Source organism: Astyanax mexicanus, chromosome 2 (genome assembly GCF_023375975.1).
Source record: "Astyanax mexicanus isolate ESR-SI-001 chromosome 2, AstMex3_surface, whole genome shotgun sequence".
NCBI lineage: Eukaryota > Metazoa > Chordata > Actinopteri > Characiformes > Acestrorhamphidae > Astyanax > Astyanax mexicanus.
In genome coordinates, this window is record NC_064409.1 from 10,372,110 (window position 1) to 10,391,420 (window position 19,311).

At 38.3% G+C, this 19,311-nt stretch overlaps 1 long non-coding RNA gene across 2 annotated transcripts; it reads right to left on the reverse strand.

Annotated features, from left to right (window-relative positions):
- Window positions 1–652: 652 nt before the first annotated feature.
- LOC111192931 (uncharacterized) lies at window positions 653–16,714 on the reverse strand. 2 transcript variants are annotated; one of them, XR_002650180.2, is made up of 3 exons: window positions 16,318–16,714; window positions 1,495–1,588; window positions 653–1,228 (listed from the first exon to the last, which is right to left on the reverse strand). It is a non-coding gene; the product is annotated as an uncharacterized LOC111192931 (long non-coding RNA). The 2 variants fall into 2 exon arrangements; XR_002650181.2 differs by lacking the exon at window positions 16,318–16,714 and adding an exon at window positions 1,709–2,951.
- Window positions 16,715–19,311: the final 2,597 nt, after the last annotated feature.

Here is a 19,311-nt window from a genome sequence, read left to right on the forward strand (position 1 = left end):
GTTGTCCTCCCTCCTGAAGCAAACTCATTCTGAACATGATGATAAATTAGGTTTTTTAGAAACTGACATTGTGAAGTACCTAGAATTAAAATAAGAAATATTGCTTAATATTGTCATGTTTCACCACATAGAGAAATAGTAGATGGAAAATTAAGGTTTAGAAAACATATCTCAGGTTCTTTTAAGTGGCAGTCTGTATTATTTTCTTTCTAAACTGAAAGCAGAAGCATTTATGAGTGAAGAAGGGATAAAAATATTGTCTTTAATGGTTTCAGTGTGTTGAAATGACCAAGCCTACTATATTTATTCTAAAAACTGAGGTGTTGGGTCACTTTTTGCATGAGTTCTTCTGGCCCCGCCACACGTTTTTACGTACTGAGGTCACACGTACAGCCTTTGAAAGAGGATCCAGCTCAGTTCTTTTGAATGTGAGCTGCTGGTGGAGCAATGGAGACTTCAGAAGGGGAAACTCGAATTCATCCACTCTAAAAGAAGACCGCATCACACACGCCCAGTTTAAAATAATTCTTCCACATGTGTGGTGAAATTTCCCATTCTCACCAGAGAGGGCCCTAAATCTTAAAACTTACGGACATCAGCTGTAATACTGTTGCAAATAGAATGATTGAAACACAGACACAACTACAGTCATTTGGTTGAATTCTGTATTGTGTATGGCATAAAAATTGTTGAATGCAATTATTACTTAAAATAAATTGATTTATTGAAATCAATATTGGTTCTATGACAACAAAGGGCCGTCATCTATGAGAAAAAAAATACAGAATGTATGTTAGATAAGAGCAACTTCATGTAAATATTGTAAAAGGTTCTGGACTCAATTTTTGCATTCTCATTAGAAGCAAATTATGCTACTCCTCAATTTTTTAAGTCTCAAAGATATACCAGCTAGTCTGAAGGTGGTATTAATTGTGTTATCCCAAAGCTTTTATTAATTTGAAAAAGTAGGTCAGGTAAATGTCAGATGAGCTTAAAGCTGTTCTGAGTTCAGTAGAGAGAGTCTCCGAGGCCAGATGAGTGGAGCATTGCTCTGGCACACTGTTGTTGATGTGAAGCTCAGTCCTGACTCCTGTTTGATCTGTTCCCTCATGCCTACAGGCAGCAGGAGGCCACGGCGTTGATCTTCTGCTGACCCACGTCATAACACGGCCCTGATAAAGGTCACTGAGTATGAGAGTCCATGGGGGGGCTGGCCACTGTTTTCATGCTGTCAGGTGACATAAGGAAAAGGTAGCAGAATACAAATAAAATCGAGGAATGGTTCAGCATTGAAAATTAACTTAACTGCTAGATACTACTGCAGTTGAATCAGGCTTGGAAAAGTTTGGTACAAAATGATGTGAAATAAAAGTAAAGATAAGAATATCAACTAATAAGAATTTGTATTTATGCTGCAATGGGTTCAGTGTAATATGAAAAGGATTTCTGTTAAAGCTAACCTTGGTGTATGCCTGTTTATGGAAAAAATCTCACCTTTAACAAAAAGAGCCAATCAGCTTGCTGGTTAAGCCGGGAGCAGAGGGGGGGGATCAGCATGCCATTGGGTAAGCCCCCTTGATATGGAGATCTGCGCAAGCACAGTAGCCATTTATTGTGCATTATCAGTTAAAATCAGTTTTAACAATCAATTAATCAGTTAAAAGTTTAACAACAGTGTAAAATATGTTTCTAGAAAAGATAATTTCACCTTCAGTTTCCATTACTTTGATTTTCTCCATTCAAACAGATAGGAGGCTGGTCTTGCATGACTGGAAATAACTGCCTGGTAAAGACGCAAAAAGGATTTCTAGAAAGTCTCTACTGTAAGTCTAAATATTTTTGTATACCACTTCTAATAAAAGCATTCAGTTACTTTAAACTTCAACCTTTAACCCCATGTCTAATGTAAGTTGTGGGCAAGAGGGGTATAAAGCTCTCCATGCATCGAGGGGTATTGATGATGGAACTCTATCCAGTACTTTTGGGATGAATTGAGGATGAGCTGTAAAGAAGTGGGTTTAAGGTCTGGTGAACATCCAACATCCTGACCTCACTAAACCTTTTCTGCCTCTTTTCCCTCTTGAATGCATTCAAATCCTCACAGCAATGATCAACAATCTAGTAGAAAGTCTTCCCTGTACAATAAAGAACAGACAGTTACTCCAGCAGAAACAGGATAATCACCTTGATACTGGAAATAACACAACAAAGTATGATCAAGTGTCCTGATACTTCTGTCTTTATAGTGTATTAAACGGATGTAGAGTAACAGACTCTTAAAAGAAGCACTCTGTGTACCATTTTTAAGAGGCCAATCTTTCCTGGTTCTGCAAACCCTCTTACACTGGACCACAGTGAAGCTACATTTCCCTTCAGTGCACCTAAATATTTATTCAGTGACATTTGATAAAAGGAGCTTTTATCTTGGCAGAAAATCATAAATCACCACACAGCACTTTTCATTTTAGAAGAGCCTCACTGGGCTACACTCTTAAAAAATTAGGGGTGACAATAGGTTCTTTAACCCTTTTACACTCTGCTCAACTTATTGAAGAACTGTTGAAATGAACAAAACCTGATTAATATTATTGCCCTGGGTGCCAAGTGGTGCACCAGACTAAAAGCTGCCACTATGATCGGGAGATCACTGGTTTGAATCCCGGTCATGCAGCTAGCCATCAGCTGCAGGAGCCCTGAGAGAGCACCATTGGCCTTGCTCTCTCTGGGTTGGTAGATGGTGCTCTTTCCCCTCATCATTTACAAAGGGTGATGACGTATCTGAACTAAGTCACTGCACTTTCCTCCGAGCCAGCTGGCTACTCGGCAATGCAGTTCAAAATATATATACACATCTGAATAGCAGCCAAATGGGCTAAATTGGTGGGATAATCAGCCTAGTTAAAATGTAGAAGAAAAATGGAAGAAAATTTTGAAGTTAATCTAAAATTAAACATATTAATATGAATATTGGTAACAAATAAACAAAAATACAATATATATATCCTTTGTAGCACCTTTCTCATTAAGTATTTCAGCGTTGGATTAATATTGAAATATATTTTAATTGTGAAAGATAACTATTAATATTGTCATGTTGTTTCAACGTCTTACTTTTCAGCATTTAATAAACTTCATATCACATTGCCTTTTGCATTCTAAATTCTACAGCCTTAAAAAGTATATTGAGGCTTTAATAAAGACATTGGATCTATATAGAACCAAAAAAACATTGGCAGCTGAAAATATTCTATAGTTTAGAGCAGAATGAGTTTGATATGGTTTTATTCTCATCAATAGGGTTCTGTTAAGTTGTCAAGCTTTTAACAACAGTAGAATTATTTTTGGTGCTATATACAGACCTTTTGTAAAGGGCGTAAACTCATAATAATGATCCTATTTTTCTTATCACTATAATTATGTTGATTCAACATTAAAACTTCAATATTATAAGAATTCATTCAGAACTATTTAACCTTAAACGTAGATTCAACATTTGAAATTACACTCATTATTATTTCAGTCACATTTCAGCATTGAATGCCGGTCATGTGCCAGCTGGGATATTCTTAACAGTGAAGAATGCCCTCTCACTTAAAGAATTGGAGCATGGCCTAGCCTGTGGAAGACAAATGCAGGTGCCAAGAGATACAGATGATGATCATCCCTGAATGACTATTATTAATGATCATCTTCTCAGGTTCCTCACTACTGCCAGAACAATGTGTTCCACCAGCACGAGCTAATAAAAGTTAACTGAACAGAAGAGAAAAAAGAGGTGAAAAGGGATCTTTCCAAAGAGATTATGTAAGTAACATAGTTTACCCCATGATATAAAGCAGAAAATATCCAGCAGGAACGGCCACACATCTGGACAAACAGCGGCAGGGCTATAATTAACTGTGAAACATGTTAGAGTGGCAGTACATCAGTAAGCAAAGACTCCAGGATCTGAGCACTGGGATCAGCACCAAAGGATGTGAACAGTTGGTCTGAATGGCCCTTAAGCTAAAAGTTTAACCCAGAGTTACTCAATGTTACCACACTTCCACTCTCGCCTTAGGGAGCTGCTGTAAATGAGAACATGGTCTCAATGCATTGTTTGTGAGCAAATACAGTAAAATAATAATAGTAAAAAAAGAGTAAACAAGTTCAAAGTTTGTGAGAACACATAATGAATCAGGTGATGCTCCTCAGAAAGATCTTCAAGCATGTCTTCAGGCTATGGGATCACAAACAGGCCAACAAAACACAAAGTGTTGTTACTGAGAAAGCAGTTCACAGAAGGTCACAGAAAAGTAATAATAGCTATTTGTATGAAAAAAAAAAACTGAACCTAAGACTAACCTTTCACAAATATTATGCACAAGTACGTTAAGTTTCAATCCAATACAGTAATGTGAAGAAATTCTAGATGGAATACAGCTAAAATTTCTCTAAATGTTGCTATTTACAGGTACATGTTTAAGTAAAATCAACATTGTTGTTTTATACAATAAACTATGGACAACATTTCTCCCAAGCATTTATTTTAGAAAATGAGAAATGGCTGAAATAACAAAAAAGCAGAGCAGAGCTTTTAGATCTCAAATAATGCAAAGAAAACAAGTTCATATTCATAAAGTTTTCATAAAGAGTTCAGAAATAATGGTGGAATAACCCTGGTTTAATGCAGTTTTAATGCAGCTTGGCATGTTCTTCTCCACCAGTCTTACACACTGCTTTTGGATAACTTTGTGCCACTCCTGGTGCAAAAATTCAAGCAGTTCAGCTTGGTTTGATGGTTTGTGATCATCCATCTTCCTCTTGATAATATTCCAGAGGTTTTCAATTTCATAAAATCAAAGACATGCTCTCTTATTTTATTCCAGAGCTGTATGTTGATTTAAGCAAAGCCATAAAAAAACAATGTGTCTTTTAGTCTGCATGGTTTTTATGTGCGTTTTTAAAATTAAAATTTTAAAACCATGGTGGAAAGCTAACTACCATCACAATATGGTCCTATAGGACCCTAAAATGATCTACAGTTTTAATCTATCCATGAGTTTTGCCTTGTGTTGGAGCATAAATCCAGTCCATCTGGTGGTCCATGAGAACTGATTTAAAACCCACTATCTTAAAGGCCTACTGACTGACTATTTGTAACTGAATCCCAGCCAGAACTCCCAGAACTCCAAGAAACCATCACTGAACACTGTCAAACACTAAAACCCTTCAGGCCTCCAAAAGATTGACGTGAAATTGTCAACAATCTCTTCAAAGAAAAAGGAATCGCAAGTATGTTACCAGTTAATTCAACAGTCCTTGTGTTTCATATGCTGTAAATACTGATGGATTCACTGAATCAACACTCCATGTTGTCATACCTGAGTCCTGTGTTTACATGCCAAAACCATTGGATTGAGTGAATGTGGATCCGTTTCAAAGGCTTGGCACACAGGATGTGGACCAAGTTCTAGTCTGAGCTCTGCCTTAAGGGCCTTTCAGACTGTATACAAAGTTACTTGAGGTGAAGGTAGACAAGAGCCAGGTTGGAAGTGAGGATTTAAGAGCTTAACCCGTTGGGTTGGGATTGTCATACACGTCTGTAGATTGGGGTCGCACCTGCTCAGCTGGAATGATTGATCTAAAATAATCGAAATGGTAGGCAAACTTAACACTTCAAGATGTTGTAGAGAAAGTTGTTCCTGCTGAGGAAACTTGTTTGACACACGTGTGACAGTTGTATTCAGGCCCTGCAGAGTTAAGTTCCCTAGAAAGAGCTATAGAGTGTAACAGTTGTGACTTGAAGTGTACATGCCAAACTCTAACAATACACATGCTTGTTGGTTTAACAAGCTTGCGAGTTACAGTATCTCTACACTGTCAGTCATCCTCACCTTCATCTTTACAAGCTGCCACAACAAAGCATTTTACTCAATGACCTTTATCTAAAGAGATTTTCTTCTGGATGGCCCAGATGGTGGAAGACAAATATAGGTACATTCAGTCACTTTGAGTTGAGCGCATTGCTGACACAGATGTACAAATGAAAGCACATATCTAGCGCTTGTCTAGTCCCTGTGGTTGAATTACTGCCAAAATTATGAACCTTCTGGCACCATGCCTAATGCCAGGTGTGGGCTTGAGTGGTATTAAGCCCCCCTTAGCAATAAGCTGTGGAGCAGTGGAACTGTGTTTTCTGAAAAGATAGAGATCCATCCAATACTTTTGGGGTGAGTTGAGAAGTTCAGCGTCATGTGTCTATATAATACCCCTAATTTCTGACACAAAACCAATCAAAGCACATTTTTAAGCTGCCATTCATACCAACACAAATAGCATTGGAGGAAAACAAGCATGGACCAATAATGTGACCTGGTGTAAAAGAGATGGGCAGAAGAAAGCACCTACAACTTTTGTTCCACTCAGATAATTTGGCAATTTGCAATTTGTGGTCTCTTGGTTTTTGTTCACATTACTAGACAGAGTATGAGTCAGAACTGATTAGTTCAGGGCTGTGTGCACATGTCAAAACACAAATCCAATCGTTTTATGGTCTTAGAACGGATATATATATACATATTTGTGAGCATGTGACATGATTGCAACCGGTCATATTATTTTTTTTATACACTTTTTGCTTGTAAACATGCTCCACAGGTGATAGAAGACCAAGGCAAGACCAGGCTCTGATTTCTATAAATGGGAAAAAAATAAATATTGGAAACTAAAGGATACATTACTGTTTCAAAAACATTTCACTGATCAAATCTAATAAAATCCAGTGTTTGGCTCAAAGATGGACAGTAATAGCTAAAGAACTTGGGCAGATCGCTGTAATAATGGGAGCTTTCTTGTTAGCACGTGCTCTAACATGGCATATTTAGCAAGCTGATTGGCTCTTTTTGTAAAATTGGAGATAGGATGATAGGAAGCCAGCTGCACCAATCAGGAACATCAATTTACATACACCAACCAAATTAGTTAAGTAATGCCCATAAATGGTTAAATCCTATGTAGGTTAGGCAATATATAGGATGTATCATCATGTTTGTTAGTTAAATTTTCAGGTATTTGAACACCCGATTTACTGACACATCGCTTGCCTTATTGCCACCACAACCCTAAACAGGTCTGAGAGGACGAGAAGATGATGATGAACTTGAACTTTGAACACTGTATTTGCATCATATGGACCTCAAAGTAGGTACAGCCTCTGAGTCTGAGTGTGTGAGAAACCAAAAAGGCCTCCTATGAAAGACAGGCGACATGTCTGCTTCATTTATTATTATTTCACCTTAATCATAAAAAGACATCATAAAAATGTTCAACTGAAATGTTTAAACCAATGAGTCTTTGTTCAAAGTCTTGCAAAGGCAAGCTGGTGCCACTGCTGCAGTCTGGGTCTGAAAAGAGCTCTGTTGAGCTTGGCTTGATGCCAGCCTGAAAAGTAAAGCCCTCCCTCACCTAACTGCTTCCACTGGGAAAAATCCATACCATAGCTGTTTGTGCCAGTTCTATAAAACGCATTTATTGTAGCTACTCACGTCTAGCTCTACAGCAGTCCATCTTTGGAGGGTGGGAGGTAAAGGGGGGTAGCATTAGCATTATGAAATAACAAGTTGTTTATCTCAGTGCCATCGATTTTGAAGGGAGTTGAAGGGAGTAGGGGAAATGAATAGGATGTTAATTTCCGTTGGATCAGGATTTGCCCTGGGCAAACAAAGCTGTAACTGAGGTCAGGAACTGAGGACGAGGCAACGTTTAGCTGCACTGAGTTCAATACACCAGGACACAATGTTCAATCTAACAGCACCTGCTAATGTTCATACAGTGACAAAGCAGGAATTGATGCAATGAATGCAATGAGCTCATGGTTTTTCTGTAAATGTTAACATTCTTCAAGCCCTACTTTACTAATTATACAAATGGACACAAGTTGTTTCTTGTAGGACTAACAGATTCATTACTGGTTTCTCCAAGAGCTCTCCAAGAACCAGACCTATTCAGTTCTTTTCTGGTTCCAAGAGACTTTTGATGGCGTAGAAATTGTACTTTCCACACACAATGACTTTATTTATAATTTCTTTGAAGAAAACCATACACTTATATCAGTTACAATGGTCCAACTATAGTTCTCTGCTAATTGCATCTTTTGCATTTTTCTACACTGCTTAAATGAAACCACATGGTTAACCAGTCTAACTCTTGAATTATGGTCTAGCTGGTCTACAAACGTGATTAACCTTATCACATGGGGACATTACAATTCTGCTTCTCTGCATTAAGATACTTTTTTTTTTTAATTGTTAACCCTCATATGAAGACACTGCCCGTACCATCTATTGGTCACATGATAACATTACACTCAATTAATTCTAAACAGCATGGTGGGAATCCCAGTCAAGGATTTCTACAGCCAGTCCAGGCAAAAATATGGGCTAGGTACAAAGTGTCCAATTTTATTTTTTTTGAATATTTTTATTTACTTACTATAAAAAGCTAACATTATGTTTTTAAACTAATTGGGTTATTTTGATCCCAAATGTCAAGGAAACTTTTAAAATGTTAAAATAAACCACTTTCCCCATATGAAGACATTGTTTTTTGGAAAACAACTTTCTGTACAAAGATAGTTTTTGTAATTGTTAGGTCCTACTAATCTAATCCCAGCTCTTTAACCACCTTGACTACTGAAAGGCTTAGCCCATCTGAAACCAGCTACCAGCTGAAGCTGATCCTGAGCTGGGGTACACAAAAAAGTATAGTAGACATCTGAATTAATTGCATTAGTTTTCTAAACTGCATTTACTTCCATTACTACAGATTTGCTGCAAGTTAATATTCAGTGAAATTCTTTGAAGAATTCCCATGAAGTCCCATGACTTTTTTTTTGCTGTGTCACTTAGAAGCTAAAGAACCCTGCACTGACCTGCAGAAAATGTGTTTGAGATATGTGAAATGTGTGTCCTTAAGAGTCACTTTTCTGTTCACACCAGACTCCACTGGTCATAATCATTACCATCCACTGCGCTGTCCACAGGGAGTGGTAATGCCTTATGTGACACATTCCTGACACACACGTGACACTGTGGATAGGGAAATGTTGAAGTACCCAAACAGCTTCAGAAATGGAACATCCCATCCATCTGGGATGGATACATCATAATCATAACCATAGGTCATTATAATGCATGATAACGCATCACAACTTATAATGCCGTCACATGACATTTGGCACTTGTGATTGTTTTAGGTTATTAACTGAACCTGAAGTGCTTTGATGTCAATACAAACTGGGAAAGTGCGGGGTGTTCTAAAACGTTATGTGTTGTATCTTGACGTATGGTTGTTTTAAAGACCAATGAGCCAGAACAATCACTCATAGATGGCGCACATATGAAATATGTTCCATGTGGTGAAGATGTGGAGATGGTGTAGGAACACAGGGGCTGCTTGTACTGTAATAAGCTATTTGTCTGTAACCACCCTCACTCATGACCGTTACGTTACTGACATATTTCTGACTTGTACATCTTCAACAGCACACAGGGAGAAATTGGCCTGAGGAATCTGCAAGCAAGTTTCTAATTTGGATCACTGGACTCTGATTGGACTCTGGACTCTGACTTCTCTCTAATGCCAGGACGAAATTACTGAGAGGTCCGGCCAGGACAGTTTTCTTTTTTCTCCAGGTGAAAGTTCAGTCTATTCCTAGACAGCTCTTCAGAGGCACAGTGCCACAGATTCAGATAAGCTATGATTTACAGTGCAGGAGGATGGGAGGATGAAGGAAAAAAGGGGTGGAAAAACAGCAAACCTCGTCCTCCTTGTTTTCCTACGGTGTCCTAGTTTTAAAACTAGCGTTAAAATCTGTCCATGCGTGCATGTGAAAGGACCCCCAATTCATTATTGTATGAAGCAGAGTCTAATCTGATTACCAGGCGAAGATTAGATTCAGCAGAAGTTCCTTTCTGAATAAGAAATCCACAACTGTCCTGTCTATTGACCCACAGTTCAAACTCATAACCATAACCCACACACTCATAACTGCAAGACTTCCATATTAGTCTCAGAGCTGTTACTGAGGATTAATAACTGGATCTTTTGTAGTTTTGTAGTTAAGTTTAATGGGTTAAAGCATTACAACACAGGAAACTGAGAAGAGTTAAATAACTGGTGTTACAACCCCTGGCAAAAAGTATGGAATCACCAGTCTTGGATGAGCACTCCTTCAGACATTTCATTCTGTAAAACAAACTCTGATCAAAAACATGATACAATAATAAGGTCATTCCAAAGTGCAACTTGTTGGCTTTCAGGAACACTCAAAGAAATGAAGAAAAAACATTGTGGAAGTCAGTGAATGTTACTTTTATTGACCAACCACAGGGAAAAAAAATATGGAATCACTCAATTCTGAGGAAAAAAGTATGGAATCATGAAAAACAGATAAACAAAAGATGATTCAAAATACATCACTAGTATTTAGTTGCACCACCTTTGGCTTTTATAATGGCTTTCAGTCTCTGAGGCATGGACTTGATGAGTGACAAACAGTATTCTGCATCAATTTGGTGCCAACTCTCTTTGATAGCAGTTGCCAGATCAGCTTTGCAGGTCGGGGCCTTCTTGTGGACCATTTTTTTCATTTTCCACCACAGGTTTTCAATTGGGTTGAGATCTGGACTATTTGCAGGCCATGACATCGACTGAATGTGTCTTTCTCCAAGGAATGCCTTCACTGTTTTTGCCCTATGGCACGATGCATTGTCATCTTGGAAAATTATTTAATTATCTCCAAACATCTGTTCAATTGAAGGGATGAGAAAACTGTCCAAAATGTCAATGTAAACTTGTGCATTGATAGAAGAATTAACCACAGTCATCTCCCCAGTGCCTTTGCCTGACATGCAGCCCCATATCATCAAGGACTGTGGAAATTTGGTTGTTTTCTTCAGGCAGGCCTCTTCATAAATCTCACTGGAACGGCACCAAACAAAAGTTCCAGCATCATCACCTTGTCCAATGCAGATTCTTGACTCATCACTGAAGATAACTTTCATCCAGTCATCCACAGTCCATGATTGCCTCTCCTTAGCCCACTGCAGTCTTGTTCTTTTATGTTTAGGTGTCAATGATGGTTTTCTTTTAGCTTTCCTGTATTGAAATCCCATTTCCTTTAGGCGATTTCTTACGGTTCGGTCACATACATTGGCTCCAGCTTCTTCCCATTTATGCTTCATCTGTTTAGTTGTACTTTTTCGGTTTTCAAGACAAATGGCCTTAAGTTGCTTGTCTTGACGCTTTGATGTCTTTCTCGGTCTACCAGTACGCTTGGCTTTAACAACCATTCCATGCTGTTTGTATTTGGTCCATATCTTGGATACAGCTGACTGTGAACAGCCCACATCTTTAGCAACCATGCGTGAAGAGTTACCTTCTTCAAGAAGTTTCACAATCCTCTCTTTTGTTTCAAGAGACATTTCTCTTGTTGGAGCCATGGTTCTTGCCACTCTAATTCGTCCAGCAGCCCTCCAAGGTGTCATGACTGCAGGTGTTTTTAACTGCAGACTAACGAGCAGATCTAATCTGAGGCAGGTGTCCATTTAGGGAAAGGAAATTCACTGGGTGTGTCCTTATTTTCTACCTTCAATTTGAGTGATTCCATACTTTTTTCCTCAGAAGTGAGTGATTCCATATTTTTTTCCCTGTGGTTGGTCAATAAAAGTAACATTCACTGACTTCCACAATGTTTTTTCTTAATTTCTTTGAGTGTTCCTGAAAGCCAACAAGTTGCACTTTGGAATGACCTTATTATTGTATCATGTTTTTGATCAGAGTTTGTTTTACAGAATGAAATGTCTGAAGGAGTGCTCATCCAAGACTGGTGATTCCATACTTTTTGCCAGGGGTTGTAAGAGGAAAGAGTTAGTTTGACTATTGTCAGATTTAATCCATAACTGGATAGATTCTCATCTGTTTTACCCTCAGTCTGCAAATAGATGCTGTTAAACTGAGTGTAAACCTGCAATCTTTAAGTTAAACTTGAGCAGCGTTAAATATGATTTCCTCCGGCTATGGCTATGCTTAGCCTTATTAGCTACAGGCTAAATTGGCTAATTTAGTCTCAATGTGCTCTTGTTTACCTCAGACTAACTAGTAAGCTAAAACTGGACCAAACTTCCTTTTACTGTGAATAAAACTAACACTTAATCATATATCAGATATGCTGTCTCTTTGTTTTTTTTGTTTGACTCAATATTGACATTAAATCTGAAGGTACTGTTAAGCTAGCTAGCTAGTGCTATTTAGCAAGTTAGCTGACTGTTTTCATTCAAAATACCAATACAAGCAGTAATAATACAAAAAAAAAACAACAACAATAATTGGCCTTTATTATAAATTGTGATGTAATTTTATTTAATACCATGTTGCTTTAAGCAACGCTAACATTATTTTAGTCACATAAAAGTTTATTTGTAACACTTTTGTTTTGGTGTTGAGCAGAGTCAACTACCATATTATGTAAGGAGCATTATCAATGAACATCTATTTTCTGGTCTATTTCCATATATAAGGGACACCAGATTATAAATCGACACTAGTAAGAATGCCTACTTGAAGTGAACAGAGGCGTCACCATGTTTCTCTTCTAATTCAGCAGGTTACACCGCCTAAATAAACAAAACTGTAAATCCTAAAATAAAAATGTTTGCTTTTTAAACTCATACGAGCACTGGATTTTAACCTACACAGATTGCTCTCGTGAAAACTGTTTATTTGGGTGAGTAAAGCGCTTCTGAGTATTTACAGGAAGCTGGGAATTCCACTACTTTGTCTAAGGGTAAGCGCTAGTCATGGTTAGCAGCATAGCTAGCTGCGGTTAGCGGTTAGTAAATGCCTCCCCGACAGAGCTACACTGAGGAACCCTGAGTGTTCTGGTAACCCAGGGCCCTATCAGCTAGCGGTTCATACCATGTAGCTTGTTTTAACACAGTAAACACGTAGACTACCATCCGATATACTCACTTCTAAACAGTGAAAGAGCTAGCACTGCGGTTAGTGGATAATGCTGCTTAGTTCTACAGCAGAGGGACAGAAAGCACGCAAGAGAGAGAGGGGGATAGAGATGAGCAAGAGAGAGATACACAATGGACAGAAAAAAGAGGAGTAAGAGTAAAGAGGCGTGTTAATAACAGAAAAAGAGAGGGAGCAAAAGAAATGAGAGGAAACAAAAAATGAAAAGAAAGAAGGGAGAAAAGGAAAGGAAGTGAACTAAATAGGAAGAAAAAGAAAGAAAGAGAAAGAAAGAAAAAGAAAGAAAGATAAAAGGTCATATAGTTAAAGAGAGGAAGAATGAGAAAAGAGGAGAAATCTAAAGAGTGAGGGAGTAAAAGATTAGGAGTGAATTAGCTAATTAAAGACAGAAATAAAGAAAGAGAGAGAAAGAAAATAATGACAATGAGGAAAAAAGAGAAAATTAATAGGAAAGAGGGAGAAATTTCTAGAGAGGGAGAGTTAAAGAAAGAAAAAAGTAGCCCAAGAGAGTGAGAGAGATAAAGAAAGACAACAACAAAGAAAAAGTAAAAGATGGGGAAGAAAGAGAGGGAGCATATAAGAAACAGAAGCATTAAATAAGAGATGGATAGAACAATAAAATGAGTAGGCATAGATATAAAGAGACAGATGGGACGGATAGCGAGAGACAGAGAGAGGTCGGTGTCATTGTATAGTGCCTTCAGTTATTAATAGGCCTGTGCAGGTAGGAGATCTTATACAGCTCTGGAAAAAACACTTCAGTTTCTGAATCAGTTTCTCTGATTTTGCTATTTATAGGTTTATATTTGAGTAAAAATAACACTTTTGTTTTATTCTATAAACTACAAACATTTATCCCAAATTCCAAATACAACTATTGTTATTTAGAGCATTTTTTTTGCAGAAAATGAGAAATGGCTGAAATAACGAAAAAGACCTCAAATAATACAGTGTACATATTCATTAAGTTTTAAGAGTTCAGAAATCAATATTTGGTGGAATAACCCTGGTTTGATGTTTTGTGATCATCCATCTTCCTTCTAATTATATTCCAGAGGTTTTCAATTTGTTAAATCAAAGATCATCATGCTGATTATACTGAATATGTATAAATAAGTATATCTACTATAAAACCAAAACACATCAGTCAGTAGTCTGTATTATGAAACAGGCTGAGTGTAATCTGCCTGTGTTTTAGTGATGTGATGCTGCCCTCATGTGGTCAGTCTACAGCACTGCACAGGCATTTCATGTTAAGCTGTAGGTGGTGTGTTTAACTCTGCAGGAAACAGAAAAGGCTCTTAAAAGCACCATAAATTAAACAGCACTGAAACAGACATGCCCTGAGGCACACTCACACTGACATTCACAAATAAAAGCATTCTCTTTTTCTCCTGCAAGGGTTATAATGTTTACCACAAACCTCTGCAAACAAATACAGACCCAGTTCAAAGATACAGAAGAGTGAACAAACGCTGCCTGTTTGATGAGGGAGATGAATCTAACAGTGGTTTACTGCTGACAAATAAACAGCACAAACCTTAAGGATAATCACAAACAGATGATGAAGGTATTATTAATCATGCTGCATATTTTACACTTTTTCAAATGACCGCAGGGCCAGCTTCACAGGAAAACACCTGAGGCAAGTTCAAGTTAAACACATTACTCAAGAACAGGAGAGAGAGGGAGAGACCCTTCAGGCAAACTCTGATCTCTGATGTTTAATCCACTGCCAACTTCTTCTCTGCTGTTAGCATTTAATAAACTACTGTTTTAACAACAAACACATTTAAATCATTTTCACAGCAATCTAAAAACTGTTAAAACTGACCGAAATTCTCCATCTGAGAAAATATAAAGTGCTTTATGTGGACGGGAAAAAATGTATTTATTAGAAATACGTTGCGTTTATTCTAATGTTAAAGTGGCAGTTTTTAAACTGAAAACAGGAGCATTTCTGAGTGGAAAAGGGATAGCATAGTGTTTAATGGTACCAGTGTGCTGGAACGACCATCCTTCCAGGCTAAGCCTAAAATATTTATTTTTAAAAAATTGGGTCTCATGTCGCTTTTCGCGGGAGTTAATCTGGCCACGTCACCCGTCTTTACGTGCTTACGTCACATGTACAGCCTCTGAAAGAGGATCCGGCTAGTTTTACGGTGCGTTCACACTGCAGCAACGCGAAGCATTTTTCACTCCTGCTTCCTACTGTTCTCTATAGAGCGCGGCAGCAGCGGCAAAACGTTGAGGCCTCGTTCACACGAAGCCGGATATTTTTTAAAAAGATTTTTGTCTACGTTTTTAAAAACATCTTGTCCACACGAGCAGCGTTTTCAGAAATATCCCCGTCCACACGGAAAAGCCATACCACTCAAAAACGCTGAAATGAACAGCGATTCTCTAGATATTTGAACGTTTTTTTGTCACTCCTCAGCAACAACTAACTTACATCATTTTTAAAATTGTCCCACCAATTTTGATTATGAGATAGTAAGTCATAATTATGAGATAAAGTCATAATTATGAGATAGTAAGTCATATTTATGAGACAAAAAGTCATAATTATGAGATAGAAAGTCATAATTATGAGATGACTTTTTATCTCATAAATATGACTTACTATCTCATAATTATGACTTTTTTATCTCATAATTATGACTTACTATCTCATAATTATGACTTACTATCCCATAATTATGACTTTTCTATCTCATAATTATGACTTAGTTGAGGACGTTTTTTTTTCTTCAGGTGGCGGAAATGGGCTTCCATAGTTTGTACCTCCGGACAGGAGGATCGGAAAAAACTGCACACAGCGCATTCCAGTAAGTTACCTATGCTGTGAGTGTAACATTACATTAAGCTATGAGCATGTTAATAAAACAAATTGCAGAGAGAACAGAACCAACCCCGGTGCTATCCCTGTTTTAGACTTTATTGTCACGTAAATTACAATCACTGATTACAACACACCTGATTAAACTAACAACTAAGTTAACTATCTGCCCTCACTGAGGCGAGCTGTGTGATGCAGCAGTAAAACTAGCAGGAGAGAGTTACTCCAGAACCACAGAGCTAACCCAGCTAACTGCAGAACCACATAGTCTAAAACACTTAACGTACAAATACTTCATGTTGGTTTTCTTTCCACTGAAGCCTGTTATAAGGACGAATCTTAGCGTGGCTTAATGTACTAAAACAACGAGCAACAAACACCAAACATCTTATTTTTCAACTGCATAATAAACTTAATCAGAATCTGTTAACAAAATCACTATAACCCACATTACTGACCTGCTGTGAAATCCAGAGAGGCTGGGGAGGAAACCGGCTGGATGAGGAGCTCCAGTAACAGTAAATGATGTATTTTGAGTTTGCTGGTGTAGCTGGTCTGTCAGTATATCCAGGGTGGTGCTGGACCAGAATAATTAGAGCTCATACGGATAGAGTAGCGTGTAGAACAGCCAACACGCCACTATCACTGGTCTCAGCTACACTGGTAAAACGTGTTAGAGCGTTTAAATCAGGTTCTGGGTAATTCCGCAATGTGGGGTAAGAGAGGGCAGTTAGTTCTTTAGTTGGATCAGCTGTGTGAAATAAGTTATGCTGTAAACATACGGCCGGAGTTCACTTGAATTGCACCAAAAAGAGTCCCATCCCGAGTTCTAAGCTAATGTAAACAAAAAGCAGACATGCGCAGACTTGTTGTGTGACGTCAGCGTTTTCAGGCGGCACTAGTGGGGCTTTTGGGAGATCGAATCAAATGAACCAATTGATTCGGAAAATGATTCTATCTTGTGAGATGTTCGAATCATCACACGCCACAGTGACATCTAGTGGGCAACCAGGGGCTAAATCCACAACTTAACAGAAACAGAAGTGGTGTGTTTTTTATGAAACATTAAATAAATATTCCCCCATAGCATGTGTCCCTAAATAAATTTGAGTCATGAAAACATATCATTTTTGCATAGAAAAGGGTTGTTTTAATGATGTCATTAAGATGTATTTTTTATTATGATACACAGTCAGTGGATTTATATAGCTGACATTATTCTTTTTACATTGCAAGGTAGGGAAATTCTTGTGTAACACTTTATTTATTAAACATTACAAGTAATCAGTTGTTTTTATTAATAAACAGGATCTGTTCCATAGTGCTTAGACTGCTGGGTTGCTCGAATTGAGAGATTTTTTTTTATATAATTGAAACAAATGAGGAAAGACGGCAGAGTGTCTGAGCCAGTAATCCATAGGGTCTTTTCCTCTGGGCAGATATGAGACCAAGCATTCTGATCTCAGACCAGCTGCTTGAACGCGGACTAAAACGCGCGAAAAGATTCGAAACGTTTCGAAACTGAGTGACGTAACGAAACCTGTTGTAGGAACAGTCATGTGGCTTTCCTCTTTTGATACGGGCTGTGACCGAAATGGCTCCCTATTTACTAGTTAGGGCACTATTGAGTATGTCAGCCATTTTTCTTTGAGTGTCCGAATCATAAGGGGGGATTCGAACGTGATTTTGAGGGCACTAAAAACTCCCATAATGCATCATGATTTATAGTAAACTTCGCTGCTTACTAAGCGAGCTGAATGTGTCCCAAAATGCTTTGCGGGTCTCGCAAATAAGCAACAGACAGCCGAAGAAACGGAGCGGACAGCGAGCCACCAGGGTTGCCAGATTGTTACAGTGGGATTCAGATAAAACCAATTTACAGGGTAAAACGTGTTTCAAATCCACAAAATTACTGACAAAACCACCCAAACAGCTGATGTTCGTCATATTAACAATATTACAGGGTTTATTCCAACATGATCTTAACTAAAATACCATAAATATCTTAAATATCACTGATTACAAATAAATATATTTAAATGAGTTTATCTGCATATTTGTATTATTTTGTTTTGTGCCTTGTATCATTGGACACACGAAACAAAAACTTAAAAACAGTACATAAAAACAACCTTGCAAGCAATGAAAGAAAGAAATAACTTACTCACATATAATAACGAACATAAACACAGCTTCAAATTTCCATCATCAGGACTAAAAGCTCCGACTCTGCAGGGTTAGATATCTAACTGCAACACTGATGAGTTAAATTTCCCAACTCTTTACACTTGGTAGTTTTTTTCACCTGTCAAATCACAGCGTTTCCTCCAAACAATTTCAGACACAATTCGACGTTTGGCATGAAACCACCCAATCTGGCAACAGTGCGAGCCGGTGTACACTTCTATTTTTAAGGTTTTTCTTCATGTAGTTCAGTAATGTGAGGATCATCTTCTAAACAGCGTAAACATAACAAACAGATAAATAACTTCATGATCAGCTCAGAGCTTCACTAACTTTAATTCAGAGCTCAGTTCAGTGTGTTTATGGAGTTTTAAACACGGTTCAGCCCCCTCTCTCACCTGTGTGTGTTTATGCGACCGGTGCTGGCGCATGATAATGATGAGTTAGTGTCCTAATTCACTCCCGTTTTACCACTAATTAGTGAACTTATTAGTATCTCCCTACATAGCGCAACACTAATGAGGGAGTAGGGAGCCATTTCGGTCACAGCCACGGACTTTGAAACAGTGTTTTGAATCGATTCAAATGAACCGATTCACTTCGATTCTGCGTTTCGAGTTTGAAATCACTAGTTTTCGAGAAGCTCTGTTTTCAGTGACCGAAAACGCCGTTTTCGTGGGACAGAAAGCCAAAACGGAGATAAAACCCGTTTTTAAAAATACCCGGGTTCATGTGGACGAGGCCTATTTTCAAGCGAGTTTCGCTAGGCGGTAGTCAATCAGCGCCACGCGGACCACACCAACCCACAGGCCGAACTTACCTCTGTGTATGATTACAGACACGGAGGACCAGCTGGTCCTGAGCTGGATATTTTAGCAGGGTTCACCGTGCGATAAAATAATGGATTTTAATAAACGTGCTCGAGTGGTGGAGGAAGCTATTGGCAGCGATGCCGCGTCACAGCAGTGTGAACCTACCGTTACTGACCGCGAGCGCCTGGTGGAGAAATAAAGACTTTAGTAGCTAATTCACCCATAGTGAAAACAAAGAGAAGTCCGCGCGAAGAGTTCCGTGATCTATAAGGGTTTAAAAGGCAAGAGCTAACCTTAAATCAGTGTTTGGCTTTTACTACTAGCTTCTAAAACGCTGTGGACTTTTTTTTGCCTGTAACCTAGTGCAGCTGCCGTAGTTCTAGTCTAAAGTGTGATTTGTGTAGTCAGAGTTCTTACCCAATACTTGGGATGTAAGTCCGTTTGGGTGGCGATATG